This window comes from Sphaeramia orbicularis, chromosome 19 (assembly GCF_902148855.1).
Source record: "Sphaeramia orbicularis chromosome 19, fSphaOr1.1, whole genome shotgun sequence".
In the NCBI taxonomy this organism is placed as follows: Eukaryota; Metazoa; Chordata; class Actinopteri; order Kurtiformes; family Apogonidae; genus Sphaeramia; species Sphaeramia orbicularis.
The window spans coordinates 26,648,010-26,664,022 of NC_043975.1; the positions used below are offsets into that span (position 1 = coordinate 26,648,010).

Consider the following 16,013-nt stretch of genomic DNA (forward strand, 5'->3'; position numbering starts at 1 on the left):
CCCACTATCCATTCACTACACAATCCAGGGGCAACGGTCGTCTAGACTGATCCCCAAAAGGCGGATTCATAAACTGTAAGAAATGAAGACAAAATACTTCCAGCTGCCCTTGACGGCCGAGAATGGATCTGCTCTCGGGCGACGTTTGACAAGGTCTTCAAGTGGTCCCATAGCCCTGTCCCCCAACCATGCAGGGGAGAAGACACTTTTTCTGCAGTGTAATTTATCATCAGCAGACATGTCTTTCCATATTAAAATGTGTCCGGTGAGAGATAGCAAATTTGATCTAACATATGCAATATATTATACATGGGTAAAGAAGTTTGTATGTCTTTGTATGTTTATATGCTTGTAATTAGTTTATCTATCTTAACAAATAAAGTAAAAACAATTACCCTACAGATATATATCAGTGCTAAATGGAAAGGGTGCACTATTGAATTAAAGTTATAATAGCATATTTAATCCAAATCCAGCACTTTGGGTTTGGAGGAATATTTAACCAGTGTAAAAGCTGCTATATTCATCCACTCATCTTCTCATTCATCCAATCACCCATCAATACATCACACTGTGGTTAAAATTAGAATATGATCACATGTGTCCCTGATGTTCAGGTGCAGACAAAGCCATTTTAAACCCTCTCACGTACAGCATCACCTTAGAGAAAACTGTTAAGCGCCAACTTTTCCAGTCAAGGGCAAAACTTATTTACGCCGTTCTGGCTGTGAATGGCACGCACAGATGCGTCAATGACAGCAGTATTTGTGAGGCAAACGACCTTTCTGGAGGATCTGTATCCTACAGGTCTCAGAAGACGGCTGAATGTGTCTGATGCAGTGCACTCACTGTACGTGGCTCAAGTTATGCACTAAACTGCATGCATCTCTACTGCACCGCACAGTTAAAGCGCAATGAGCTTCCGCAGAACATACCATCAAACACGGACACGATAGGTGTTCACTTACCAGAAAATATGCTCAAATCAACAATCCAGCCTCCTGTAGCGTTACATAGCTGGTGCCACAGATGATAAGATGCTGTTGCATCGCCGTCTGCTGCAGGTAACACACTGGCACAGCCACTGCGGTGCACATTCATCCGCTTCCTCCGGCTTTCTGAATGTGTGTGAGTGCGTGTGTCATTGAAAAGGGAGCAGAGGTTGGATCTACTTTCTCGTCAGACTGAACAGACGTGATGCTGCACAGTTCTGAAAATGGACAGCTCCTCGCCGGGTTTTTCACTGTCAGCGTCACCATACAGATAACTCTTCCACTCTGTCGCGTCTTTCCACAGCCTCCTCTCTCACCCTCCTTCCCCACTGAGTGAGCATGCCCAGTTGAAGCCTGCACAGAAACATGGGGTATAGGGTAACTTATTCTGGATGAAACCATTCATTTAGATATAACCACACTGAAGAAAAACATAGTGGATTTATATTTAGTATTTAATATTTTTAAGCATTTGTCAACCCAGAGTAAATGAATATCCATTTCTTTATCTTTTTATTTAAGGATCTCCATTAGTCTCTCTAGACACTAGTCTTCATGGAGTCCATACCCAATATTAAAGTATTACAATTTATTCATTTACAAAACACATAGGAAAAAAAACATAGTTACATTAATTTAGCATTGTTTCATTACTGATTACAGATTTCTTAAGATGTGTTTTAAAAACAACTTGATTACTTATTAACATCATTTCTTGAGGTAACATATTCCAATATGAGATGGCTCAGTATATAAATATGTTTTTGAGTGCATTAGATCTTGGCAAAGGCAAAGTAAAAGTAGCATTAGAGGCTTGTCTCATATTCAGCCTGTCTGTTACAGGTGTGCTGTAGTTTAGAGAACGAGCTAAAGGGTTTGTGTGAGGTCCAGATTTATGCAAAGACAACACAGAACTACATGCCAGTCTGTCCTTAACATTGATATGAAACAATATTTGTCAATGAGTAGCATTAATATTATAATAGAATAGAGGAGAATAAACTTTATTATGCACCCAAGGCAAGAAACTGCCCTTTGTCACCCCTGCAGAATCCAGCAAAATAAAATGATAAATAACAAAAGTCACATAATTCTCTATAATTTCTTCACAGTTCTACAATAAAATCAAATGTCATTACACAATCACTTTAGCAAATGCACCTCCTTAAAGACTTTCAGTCATTTAGATTAACCATGAAATAGTTATTGAGGGGTGGATTGAGTCAGACGGCGCACTACTGAAGGCCTTGGTGTGAAATGCACTCTCCGACACTGGACAAGTAATATGATGTCTAAAAGAAATCCCAAAATCCTTGTGGCAGAGGGCCACGATATCTCACCCCTCATGTGAACACTACTGGTCCAGGAAATGATTTGCCATGAAACGCATCATCTGTCCAATTTGCTCAGGTGTTTCCTGGCAATAAAAACATCATTGGTGTCCATGAAGAGATAAATTCACTCCTGTATGATTTAAAGCAATGCTGTGACACATTGAAATGTCCATGAGCTTCCTCACATTGTCCCCTGGAGTACAATATTCTTGGTGCTGTTTATATGGGATAATGAACAGAATACAGATATTGCCAGGAAGCACTTGAGTACTCAACAATATATAGCACATTTAAATATTTCCTGGAATATTTTGTATAATATTTTGTTGGTAAATTAATGGAGTGCTTACTTATATTAATGCAGTTTGTTCATGTACACATAGATAGATAGATAGATAGATAGATAGATAGATAGATAGATAGATAGATAGATAGATAGATAGATAGATAGATAGATAGATAGATAGATAGATAGATAGATAGATAGATAGGTAGGTAGGTAGGTAGGCAGGTAGGTAGGTAGGTAGGTAGGTAGGTTTGTTGGTTGGTTGATTGATTGATTGATTGATTGATTGACTTTATTAATCCCCAAGGGGAAATACAAATTACAAAATGCGGTCACCGCTCCACAAACACAGTCATACCACATTAACAATCAATAAATAATAAATGCACAGTATTAGTAGCTACAAATAAGTTAGATTAAAAAGAAAGTAATTGCACCACATATACTTGAAAGATGCCTCAATGTCATACACCTTCTTTTCAAGCAGCTCTTTGCAGCACAGGCTTAAATGATTCTTCATAGATGCTGGTTAATCTACTTATCTTATTACTCACGCTGGGTAATTACTCATTGTTAAGATATTTATCTGAGTGAAATGGGAAAAGTCTTCATCTCACTGACAATAGGTTATCATAGTGGTTCCTGTAACAGAGCATCCACAGAGCCATGTGATAAATAGCTTAAATCAACCACAGTTATCTTGGATTTACAGCAAATGAGGTTGAATGTTTTAGCTGAAAGCATCAGTCTCCAAACTTCCACCATCTGCTCTTGCACAGCACAGAAAAGACAGGCCCCTGCATTGACATGCTCACACAGCTGATGTTATTTTGCGTTTGACTGCCATCTGCTGGCAGGAACAGAAGTTGTCATCTTAGAAGTGGCTCAAATGGCATGAGCAGGGAAGTGAGGTTGAGAGCAGTAAGAACAGCAGCTGTGTCCAGACGGGTGGTGGAAAGGCACTTTCTGTTTAGCTGCTCTCACTTTTCTGTGTCCTCCACAGACTCACAAGAACTCTTCTATTCACTGCCCTGCAGCTCCACTTTGTCGCTGAAGTGTAGTTATGTGTTCTTGTTTAAGTGTGTGTCAATCTGAAGGCTGCTGCATTCTGTTAAGAAACATTTTACAAACCGTATATTCCTTCCCTTTGCCACAGCAGTGCATAAAGAAAAAACACGTTCTTGGTGTTTAGAAAAACTTCAGCAATTACATGGCAATAAGTTCTGACTGCTCAATTTGGCCAAACTACAGTTTTGACATTACAGTATATTGTGGGGTTTTCCACACTATGACAAGGCACCTAAAGTGAATAAATGTAAAATCAGTGTGAAAAGAATGAAAACTTACAACCTTATATTAAGTCACTTTGGGTTGCAGTTTGTCCCCAAGTGTTGCTTTCAAGCTTTTTAGGCATTGTTTATTTATCTGCGCTAGCTTCTCCAAATTCTTAGGAATTGACAGTTAGATAAATAACATCCACTTTTCTTGGGGAGTACCTCACATCCCCCAATCACATGATCCCCTACCCTCACTGCAACCACTACACAGTAGCCTCACAAAAACCCAGGTAAAGCAGTGTTATGGGATGACGTTCTTTAGGCTTTTCAGCAGTCATCTAACTGAATAATATTCAACATGTGGGGTATTTTGGATGAATTGCTGGTATCAGAGTTGTTTGATCTTGGTGTTGTATCCCCACTGGTGTACTGACTCATTACATTATAAGGTCTGCATGTTGGCATTACTGACTCATTTAACCCATAAAGACCCAAACATCCACTGTCAACAAAAAGATCTACTGATCTAACCTGTTTAATACCTGTTGAGCCACTAATCCTATCAATCCATGTAAATAATTGGTGTAAAATACAGTTTGTCATCTTTTCATGGCCATCAGATATGACCCATTTGGACGTTCAGAGGCTCCGTAATGAACGTGGAAACACCGTCATCTTCTACAACATTGATTCACCAGTAAAACCCATGGAGTTGGATCAATGACAGTGGATGGACACACTTGGTTTACATTCAGTTAATGATTAATTGGCTGAAAAAGTCAGATTTTCTTCAGTTTTCTCTGTTTCAGATATAATAACCCTCAACTTTAATCTGAGTTTTTATGAGCATCTACATGATCAGTAAATTAAATGTAAGAAAATACTTGATTTTCACTGAAAATTTGCAAAACACAGAGGATAATATAACAAAAAATATTGATAAATTACTTAAGAAAAGATAGAGAGAAAAATTAATTTGGGAACTGTCCCAAAAGTCATGCTGAGTCTTTATGGGTTAGATACATTTAATTACAACTGCAAAATACAGTTAATTCTATATCAGAAGAGGTTTCTGTGGGACACACAAGATGGGTTTTCCACATGTCCACTGCTGTTGCCTCATGAGCAGCCAACAGGAGTCTTACGTAAGTACACACCTATTTACATCACTCACTGCCCTTTTGCACATATTGCAATACACCATTCAACAAATGTAGCTTTACAAGCAATTATAGGTAGTAAGATAGGGGGTAGTAAAGATAAAGCACTTTTCACTACAAAGGTGTGCGAAGTACAATATGAAGAATAATAGGAAACATAAAGATAAAACACTTCACCTAAAGGTCAAAATCCACATAAGGATAAAAAGAAAATAACAATAAGCTCTAGTGTCTGTCAGAGTGCAATCAGATTCCCTCTCCTATTCAGATCATTGTATGACATAATTATAATTTTATTTGTAGGCTACAGAATTTTTTTTTTTTTTTTTTTTTTTTTTTTTTTTGAATCATATTGTCTCTGTGCACCTTTGCAGATGTACTATCAGTCAGATAACACAGAGCTGACTGAGCTGCAGACTGTTTTCTCATTAGATTGTTCTGGATGGGAGTGGACTGGGTCAATACTCCCAGTGGTCCCAACTGGACGACAAAACGTCACAAACAGGCTCCACCCCCTCCGCCTCCATCACTGCATGCTCGAGAGGTTGAACGTGGTCTCACTGCGTCAATTACAAACTGACAGCCAAAGAAATACCGGAAGTGGCTACTTTAACCTCTGTAACAAAAGACCTCAGGCGTCTCATTTTTTTTAAACGAGTGAAATATAGGCAATACATAACCGTTTTTTTGTTGATTATAATGTTTTTCCGTAGGTAAAAGGTCTCTCGTGCAAATGAGACTTTGTGTGTCAATGAGACTAACCTGTATAAATAAATAATAATAATAAAAAAAGTGGAATATGCTTAAAATTGCTTGCTTACAGGGCATTCCCGGTTCATGCAAGGGGTCTTGATTTATACCCTTTGCTTTTCAAATAGTATGAAGCAGCTCAAACGAGAACGAGCTTTACGTTTTTGTTTGTTGATACATGTAGTTACATTAATTAACCTGTTCATTAACTGCTAAAATAGTGGTCAATTTTTGAGTGATTCTTATACAACCGTTATCAATCTACCACTTATTCTTGTTTCTTTATTTTTTAAATTTATTTATTTATTTTTATTTTATTTATTTATTTATTTTTTTTTACAAAGCCTTCTATTTCTTGTTCACCACAGAATACACCTGTTCATTAACTGCTAAAATAGTGGTCAATTTTGAGTGACTCTTATGCAACCGTTATCAATCTACCACTTATACTTTAGTTTTTTTTGTTGTTGTTTGTTTTTGTTTTTTTCAAAGCCTTCTATTTCTTGTTCACCACATAATACATGTTTTACTACATTTATCGCGATATTTCGTCACTATTTCTATCATAGATTCAAAAAATTATTAAAATCATCAAATAAAGAATTATTTTATGTACTAAACCCATCAAAAATATTATTACTTTACAGCTTTATAAATGATTAATCAATCGTTAATCATAATCAATAGTATGAAACGGACCGATAAGTAACTTATACTTAATTACACATATTTGTGTTTTTTTCACTGTTGTATGCATATTTAATCGAGTTTCCCTCATTACTGACGTCTTCTTTTATTCTGAAAGGTGTATCCGGAAATGGTATTGTTATCGTTGCCTTGACGACCAGGAGAGACGTCAGTGACAGTGGGAAGTGCGTCTGGTACCGCATCCTCCCCGGTCCGCGCGTCGGAGTCAAACCGGTGATATTCAAGCTGATACCCGGGCACCAGACCGTCTGTAACGCGGTGTCGTCGCGGTTCCAGACGCTCACATTCATCTCTTGCTCTTTTTTATTCCTAAACTTTCAGAGCTTCAGTTTTTTGTTTTGGTTTTTTTATTTTTGGCGGAAGACAAGCACCTGAAAATGAACGAGAGTTTGGCGCTTAGGGAGTACGATTTCGAGCGGCGATTCGACGAAAGACGAGCTCTGGAATGGATGCAGGAAAACTGGTAAGTCTGAGGGAGAATATTAACTAAAAAACACACAAAAGAGGTGAATGTGTGTGTTTGTTGTGCCTTCTACCGGCTGTGGTGGTGCTCCTCTGTGGTCTGCCTCATGTCCTGTCAGGGCTGCACAACATGCGGACCAGACTGTCTAACACTGTTTCTACTTTGCCACATCTCATTGCAGAAATTCTACTTTTAATATAATGCATTTGAGCTCAAAAAAGCACATTTTACACTTATATTAATATACTAATATAGAAGAAGCTCACTTATCTGCTTTTATCTAAACGTCCTTGAAGGATGCATGATCTGGCTTCATGTGAGCCCACATAGGCCACACTGAGTCTGAATGAAAACTTCATTCAATCCCACTCGCTGGTTCTTACACTCTGCACAATCTAAGTCAAATGCAAACATACTGAAGCACTTATCCTGTTGCACATGCACAGTGAAATCTGTCCTCATTGTCTAATAACATCCACCCTTCAGAGGGAGTGATTCCACCCTGGGAAACCTGGTAGGACCACATTTTTGTAGCTTCATGTGGATGTAAGATGGCCAAAACAGAAACTTGATACAGTTGAGTTTCTGTCCCTGATGCAAGTAAGCTATTGCATATAATTCAAAAAGCACAGCCAAAAGAAAAAGTGCAGTGGCAGCTGAATTGTACTGTACCTAATTTACTATCCAAAGCAGCTCCAGACTGTTGAGCATTGTGCACAGACACCTCACAGAGTAACAAGTGAATAATAGCACTGAGCTTTGGCCGGGTTTGCGTAATGGTTGGACCTAATTCAGCAGCATTCCTCTGCTGAATAGTCATGAAATGTTGCTGTAAAGGGCCTAAATTTTGCTTTCACACAGCTGTTTTTTACCCCACACAGGTCAATTCCTTTAAAGTCTCTCTCAGAGGGATGATGAGGAATGGAAGTGACTGCACATAAAACAATCAATAATAAAGTTTTTCCTTTATGTCTTCATCCTCTCTTGGATAGTTAGCGCGTGTCACCCACTTCCTCATGGTTCTTTATTTCACTTATGCATGCATCTTAATACACCTTGGCACCAGGGTTTACAGAGCGGGAGGAGCCATCTCCCATATCAGCTCTTGTTCTCAGGAAGTATTAATGAGTTTCATTCCTTTAGCTGCCAACAATAGCACTCCATCTCTTCTTCTTCAGACACACGTATACAGTGGGTCAGATGCTCTCATTGGTTTACAGTAGATTCCCAGTAGGTCATTTATTTCCAAAGGCACTGGCTTAATGGTATTGTGTGTGCATCTCACAGGGATGGACTGGGAGCAGCTATCAGAAACCCCTTCAGTCCTAACTAGGTCAAGCATCCGCGTCCACTCATTCTAATATGTATTCTGTCAATCTGGATTAGTCATCTGGTCTATTCCCAAACTACCTCAGACACACGCACAGCATCACAAACCTAATGTATGAACACGTATGCTTAGACACAGGATTAAAACATATCGGGACATTTATGGTCCAGTGTCAAAGTGCATCAGATCAAGCACACACAGCTCTGTTCTGATACTCTTTTGCTGATAATCTGCACATGTAATTTTGCTCAGGATTTGACCTTTTGTACTATTCTTAACTGAAATGTTCGGTCATGGCACCGGCAACTGCCTGTAAATGAAATATTATCAATTGTTACTGATAAGCCTGGTGCAGCAGTATCCCAGAGAAATTGCCTCATCACCCGGAGCTGGCTGTGTGAATGGTCAGTGTGTCATCATCTAATCTGTTAATCCCTGACAATGAGTACAAATGAGGATATGTCTGAGCGTAAAGTGATTACAAGAGTAAATGATGGCTTTATTTAGATTTGTGATGCTAAATTTTGTAACTCTGTTCATGTAACTTCTCTGGTTCTTAGACAATCAGTTGGACCGAGTGAGCAAACACTCATCTCATGTCATATTTGTTTTTAATTTCAGTCGTCTGGTGGTCCCTTTCACCTAATTGTGTAATATGCTTATGTAACAGCACCCCATCTGTGTCACTGTCCAGTGTTTAATGGGCTGTCTTAGGTGATAAACTTCTTTCTCTGTGTACACACAATGAAGGGATATTACACTGTAATGGCAACAATGAAGAGTCTGTTTCATATGGAAGTTCTTTTTTTACTGCTCTGCTAATGCTGGTTTATGTCAAATACTGCAATTTGTATTATCCAGGCTTGCTCTTTCTGTTTTTTTTTTTTTTTTTTTACTGAATACACTTGTAATGTGTAGTATAAGCTCTTCTGTTTGTTGTCTGTGTGCTCTATTTTATAATAGTTAGCTATCTTTTTTAGGCAAAATTAATTCAAATCAAATTTTATTTGTATAGAGTTAAATCGTAATAAAAGTATCTCATGACACTTTACATTTACAGCTGGTCAAGACTAGACTCTTGATAAATATATGATTATGATGTTTTCCCGAAAATAGATTTTTTTAATATATCTGTCACCAATATGTAATAGTAAAGCTGCCAGTCAAAAGGTTATACTGATAATACCTAATGATTTACTTTGGAGTGGTTACCTTAAAATAATATTTGTGGCATTAAGTATGAACTTACTGAATTTTAAGAAGCACATGAATGGCAGCATTTGTTTTCAGGCATTTTTAATGTTCAGATAGATGTGAAATTTTACAGTTTATATCAGGGTTTCTGGGGGACCACTAAAAAGCATTCAGTTAGATTTGCTGATACCTGGAGAAACCCTGTATGTAGTGCTTTGAATGCCCTATTTGGGTCAGTATGGGTTTTCTGACTCAGACAGAAACAGAAGCTGCATGGCTACCTTTACCTGACAGTGAGCCAGACAGCACTTCTGAGATTTACTCGCCAAAAAAATCTACCGGTATCTGGCTCTTCACAGGTATCACATTTGTTTCTTTTGCGTAAAAGGCTGTGACCTCTGTCTGTGTCACGTCTAAATGCATCATCATTATTTGGATACATTTTATAACAATCCTGTTTATTAGAATAATTCAGTAAAGTTTATTTTTCCTGTTCATTTCTAATCTTGTGTATCTTTGTATGTTTTCTCATCTGCAGGAGCAAGTCATTTATGTTCTGTGGCCTGTATGCTGCACTCGTATTTGGCGGTCAGCACTTCATGAGAGAAGGCCAAAGCTGAACCTGCGTCGCCCGCTGGTGCTGTGGTCACTCAGCCTGGCCATCTTCAGGTGAGTGACCATCCTCCTGCTCAAACAGTCATATACAGACACAGTCACAGTAGGTACTCGCAGAGAAACACGGGGTAGAGCTGAAAAGGTCAACCAGGATCACCTCTTTCCTTAACACGATACAGTGTCACTTGACCTTGAATTTGTAATGCCAATGGAATTTTTTAAAACAAGGTCATTGTCATAAGGGTAAATTATTTGTTACCATCATAACATTCAGTGTTGAAATCCTTGAATTATTTTGTATGACAGCAAATAGGGCCACATAAGAAAATAAAAATGATTTCACTACGAGAATAAAGTCAGAATATTTTGAGATTAAAGTCCTTATATAATTAGAATCATTTAATGAGAATAAAAGTCATACTTCTATGAGATTTAAGTTGTAATGTTTTGAAAATTTGACAGTTCCAGTTTTACAGCGAACACAACAAGTGAAGCAGCAACTTTCACTTCTGTTGGACTCCAAAACTCAGCATAGAATCCTCACAGTTTCTTGAGAAACAACAAACCCTATAGCTCTAGTGTAACCACTGATAGCCCTGCAGCCGACCACTTTGGTCAGTTTCTCCTCCACAAAAGGGCAATTTGCTCCAAATCAATTCAGTTCTTATGACGAAACAAACCCAAACGTGTGCAAACTCGCTTCAAAGTCCTTAGACTAATGATAAGTGTTGATGGGGGGATAGGCTTAGTATTTCACCGTGCATAAACCCCAAAAGAAAGTATAACTTCACAAAATGTTCCAAGTTCTCCCTTATTCGATGAGTTTATTCTCATTATATTATGACATTATTCTCGAAATATTATGGCGTTATTCTCGTTAAATAATGACTTTTTTTTAAATCTGTGACTTATTCTCATTATGTTATGACTGTTATTCTTGAAATATTACGACTTTATTCTCATAGTGACAAGCGTTTTATTTTCTTGTGTGGCCCTAATACGCCGTTGTAATTTTGGTATCTGACAAGCTGTAAATGTTTTCAAAGCCTTAACGGAAAGATGACAGAGTGTTGTAGTGTTTAACTAAATAGAGGGAGGTAACAATGAATAGCTTATGATACCCTCTTACTGCAATCTCTGGGTGGATGTGTGATTGCAGTGCTGTAAAGGATTATACTGACTTTAAAAGGGAGGAGTTGAGTCTTTATATGTGGTACTATGGACAAAAGAAATATGGAATTCAACATCTGTTTACTGTTTTTTTGTTATGAGTTGGTTGTAAATGTCTTCTATCTAGTATAATGTTAAACGATCTACTTTCTGATTCCTGTTCATGCTGTGTGTTCCTCTGCAGTATCATAGGAGCGTTCAGGACTGATTGTACATGCTACACGTCCTCACAACCAGCGGCTTCAGACAGTCCCGTGTGTGACATCAGTTTCTACAGTGCCCCCGTCAGCAAATTTTGGGCCTATGCTTTTGTGCTTAGCAAGGCCCCAGAGCTGGGTAGACTGCCTTTAACAGGTTTGGTTCAAACTGGAACATCCTATTATAGGCTATCAGTGGATTCCATACACTGCAAAAATCTAAATCTTACCAAGGTGTTTTTCTTATTTCTAGTCAAAGTATCTTATCACAGCTTAAAATAAGACATAATCACCTGAAGTCTAATAATAATAATAATAATAATAATAATAATAATAATAATAATAATAATAATATAGTAATAATAATGATAATGATAATAATATTTTTCACTTGTTCCATTGGCAGATTTTTTTTGCTTAATTCAAGCAAGATATCTGCCAATGGAACAAGTGAAAATTATCTTGGTAAGATTTCTTGAAATAAGATTTTCGAGCTCTATTGTCTAAAATAAGTTCTTATATCTCACTTACAAGTTACCCTTTAAGTGATTATGTCTTATTTTAAGTGTGATAAGATACTTTGACTAGAAATGAGAAAAATACACTTGGTAAGATTTTGATTTTTGCAGTGTATGAAAGATGAACAGCATGTCATCATTAGCTAGGACTAAAATTCTGATAGATAGTTAGGGTGCATCATCTCATACTGTGACTGCTATGACCTACATCTACTTAACAACAAATAGATTTCACATGTAGTGATTAGTGTAAGTTTATGCAGCTAAAACTAGAAATCTTAAACTGTCTTTACAAAAATTGCTTCTCAGTTATCCTCTTCCATTTTGTTCTACATTCTCCTGTTCCTTATCAACTCTGATTATTTGCAGCCACATAATTGCAACTTTTGTAACTGCATGATTAGTGTAGAAAGATAGACAATGCTCATTAATGATATTTAATCCCTATTCCTGACATAGGCTCAAACTCAGTATGTGTCATTGTCACACGTTATACTCGTTTAATGTAAGGCAAAGTAAAGGCTGATGAAATTTCACAGATCCACAGAGAATGGTTAGCATATTCTATATATAAAATTGTTTTTATTTAATTTTTCAACATTTACAAAAAACAAACCAAAGTACATATCCCCCCCCCACACACACACACATACACCGTAGATAATAGTAAATAAATTAGCCAGTATCTAAAAATGGTAACTTAAGGGTGCAAAGTCAGTTTGTTAAAGATAATAAATATGGATAGTATATTCTAATTGTGTAAAGAATTGACCAGCATCTGCACTCTCAATCTGCTCATTTTTTTTCACCTATTCATAAAAATTTTGTTAATTACACACTAGCACAAACACACTGATTGGCTTTTGTACCTGACTGCCTTTTGCCCTTTTTTGCATCTGTCTTCGTGTATCTCTGCATTTCAACCCCATATCAATCCTTAATGAGTCTTTCAAAAGCTGAGCATGTGCTCACACAGCTCTACACAATCAAACCAGAGTTTAGGCTTTTGCAGTTTTTCAGAATTTACTTTTAATGTAATTAAAACACCTAACCTAAGCAGCATCTAAAATAAGGTTATGTATATAGATGCTTTTGCATCACAGCATCTCCAAACCTCAAAAGAGGTTGTGTAAAGTTACACACAACATAGCAATTTTAAGTACCTGAAACTCTGAGATAACACACATACCAACATTATCCTTCCATTATCTGACTGAAGATTTGCCTGATGTCATTAAACAATAGCTCAGTATCATTCAAGCCTTATGAACTCAAAGATTTGGAGATACACATGGAAACAGTGATTCAGGTCACATCTGGGAGAGTTTTGTGTCTTATTGTTTATGCTTATTTTCATCAATGGGGCAATTTTTTATTGAGTGACTGAATATTTCATAATTTACATATATATAGATGTAATTTGTATGGATGTAAAATTATACTGACGCAGCACAGTTTACAGTGAATTCCATCCTTTGCAGATGATTTGTGCTTTACATGCACTATTTTCTCATTTGTACCATTTCTGCTCAATGCTTTTGTGGATCTGGCCCAAACTCTGTAATAAGCAGTGAGTGATATTGTTGTAAGTTTGCTGAAGTGTCGTTGAACTGCTTTAGTGCTTTATATTGCAGTGCAGAGTGCAGACTCTTTAATAGACTATTTGTTTTTCAAACTGCCCATGTATTATCTGTAATGTAATTAAATCTGGCCTTGTTTTATCTTGACATCTTTCAATGCAGCAGTGTTTTCTGTAACCACGTACTGCGAATATTCAGATCAATTCTCCAGATCTGCCTCCAGGTTATCCATAGTAAACAAGTAGAAATTGAATCAATTAAACTAAATGTAGATTTCCTGGAACAAAAGCAGAAGCAGAGATACCATTGATAATAACATGCAACTTGGAGCTGATTGAGAAACCACTCTATACTCTACTTTATATATTCTACTTTAGAGACATACAGAGTCATGTAAAGTTTACCCTTGAGTGACTGGATCGCTCCTCTTGACGTGTTTCCCACAGAGCACTTAAACCTCCCAGTAAATTTCTCAGCAAACAATTATCTTAAGAGGTTTTTTTTGTGGATGGTGATGCTGTCTTCCTGTCTGCACAGTAATCTAGTCATGTCATGCTTTCTGTAAGGCACAGACTATATCGCTCTGGTAAATGGAGGCAGATGCTGAGATGGCAAGAAAATTCCATTAGTACATGATTGATAGAAAGAATGCTTCCTTAGCTGCAGACAGAAAGGATGTCCTGATGCTCAGACTATTGGTTTATAGCCTGATATACAGCATCAGAGATGATCATAAGTGCGCAGAAAATAATGAGATAAATAAAGTCTAAATAAATCAGATGTGTGTATGTGTTGAGGAGGCAGTAAAGCAGTAAAGCTGATTCATGTTAAGGACTATGTCTAATGATTTCTCCTTTAATTCTTTGGTCACAATCAAAGATGTACAGTTCACTGTTGTAGTGGAAGAACGAAACCAGAAAATATCCTCATTTGAGAAAGACTTGAATTTTTTTAAACACTTAAATGATTGAATAAAAATAACACAATAAATGTACCTGATAACTAATCTCTTAATCCTAAGATTTACTCCTGCTTCCTTTATATACACTCATCATTTTTGTCCTTAGAGCCTTTTGAATGATTCATTTTCCCACATTTCACTGTATTTCTTATTTTAGCTGATTCAATCGTTTTGGATTTTAATTAGTGATGTTATTCTTAAGGGTTTTTACTTTTTTTTTTTTGCTGAATTGCCTTTTATTTTTTTGCTGTATTTTATTATGTTTCTTTTACTAGGTTGCATTGTAAACAAAGCCTCCATCACTATATTTTGTATTTTAGACAAAGGTTCATGTTGAATTTACATGGTTTTCTCTCCGTCTTCCCTTCCAGGTGACACAGTGTTCATTGTTCTCCGAAAGCAGCGCCTCATCTTCCTGCACTGGTACCATCACATCACTGTGCTGCTACTCTTGGTACTCCTACAAAGACCAGGTGGCAGGCGGAGGCTGGTTCATGACCATGAACTATGTGGTCCACTCCTTCATGTACACGTACTACGCAGCGCGGGCGGCCGGCCTACGAGTGCCCCGTCCCTGTGCCATGATCATCACAGCCACGCAGATCATGCAGATGGTGATGGGCCTGGCCGTCCTGGGCTTGGTCTACCACTGGATGCATGAGGTGCGCTGTCCGTCCTACATGGACAACATCGCCTGGGGTTCTCTTATGTACCTCAGCTACTTGATCCTTTTCGCCTTGTTCTTCTACAACTCCTACCTCAAAGGCTCCTCAGGAGACAAAGGGTCCAAGGCAGAGTAGCATGTCTGTACTGTGCTTTGCAGTCATATTAAAGTGTGCCATAAGACAGTAGTAATGATCGACAGTGGTGGGTCAGGAACATACAAGTCACAGCTACACCACTGGTTGCTGGTTCCTCCTCTTGTTATGAAATTTTCAATTGACTTTTCATAGAGGTATATCTGTAGCATGTGAGAATGAAACAACCATAGAACAGTAGAGCTTTAGGAAAGAGAGACAGCTTTGAAAACAGCACATTTTAATATGATTTCATTACTAGTGTGGACCATTGGAGGAATGGAGGAGTACAGTGTTTGTGTTAGACAGACAGTACTCCAGTAAAATATTACCTTGGTGACTTAACTCTTGACCAGTATCAAAACAGCCATGTGAGGGCCAGTATATTCTCTGTTTGTATGTTGTAACAGACATAAATACTCTGAACTTAGAGAAAAGTCCATTGAAATAGCTGAAATGTTTAGATAATAGGTGAACTCTTCATTAAGGTACACATCACCATTAATTTATTGCTTCTTTTATGGTAGCACATTGTCTCTGTGTTATTCATGGTAAACCACTTATGGATGCCTTATTCTGACTATATTCTGCAACTACTAGTGATTTTGTTTGGTGTTACATAGGAATACAGCATATTTATTGAGTGCTATCAATGACTTTATTTGTGACAGTAACACTTTA

General features: G+C 37.5%; 1 pseudogene; it reads left to right on the forward strand.

Annotated features, from left to right (window-relative positions):
* The first annotated feature begins 6,655 nt into the window (after window positions 1-6,655).
* On the forward strand, window positions 6,656-15,544 carry LOC115410387 (elongation of very long chain fatty acids protein 6-like; annotated as a pseudogene).
* Window positions 15,545-16,013: the final 469 nt, after the last annotated feature.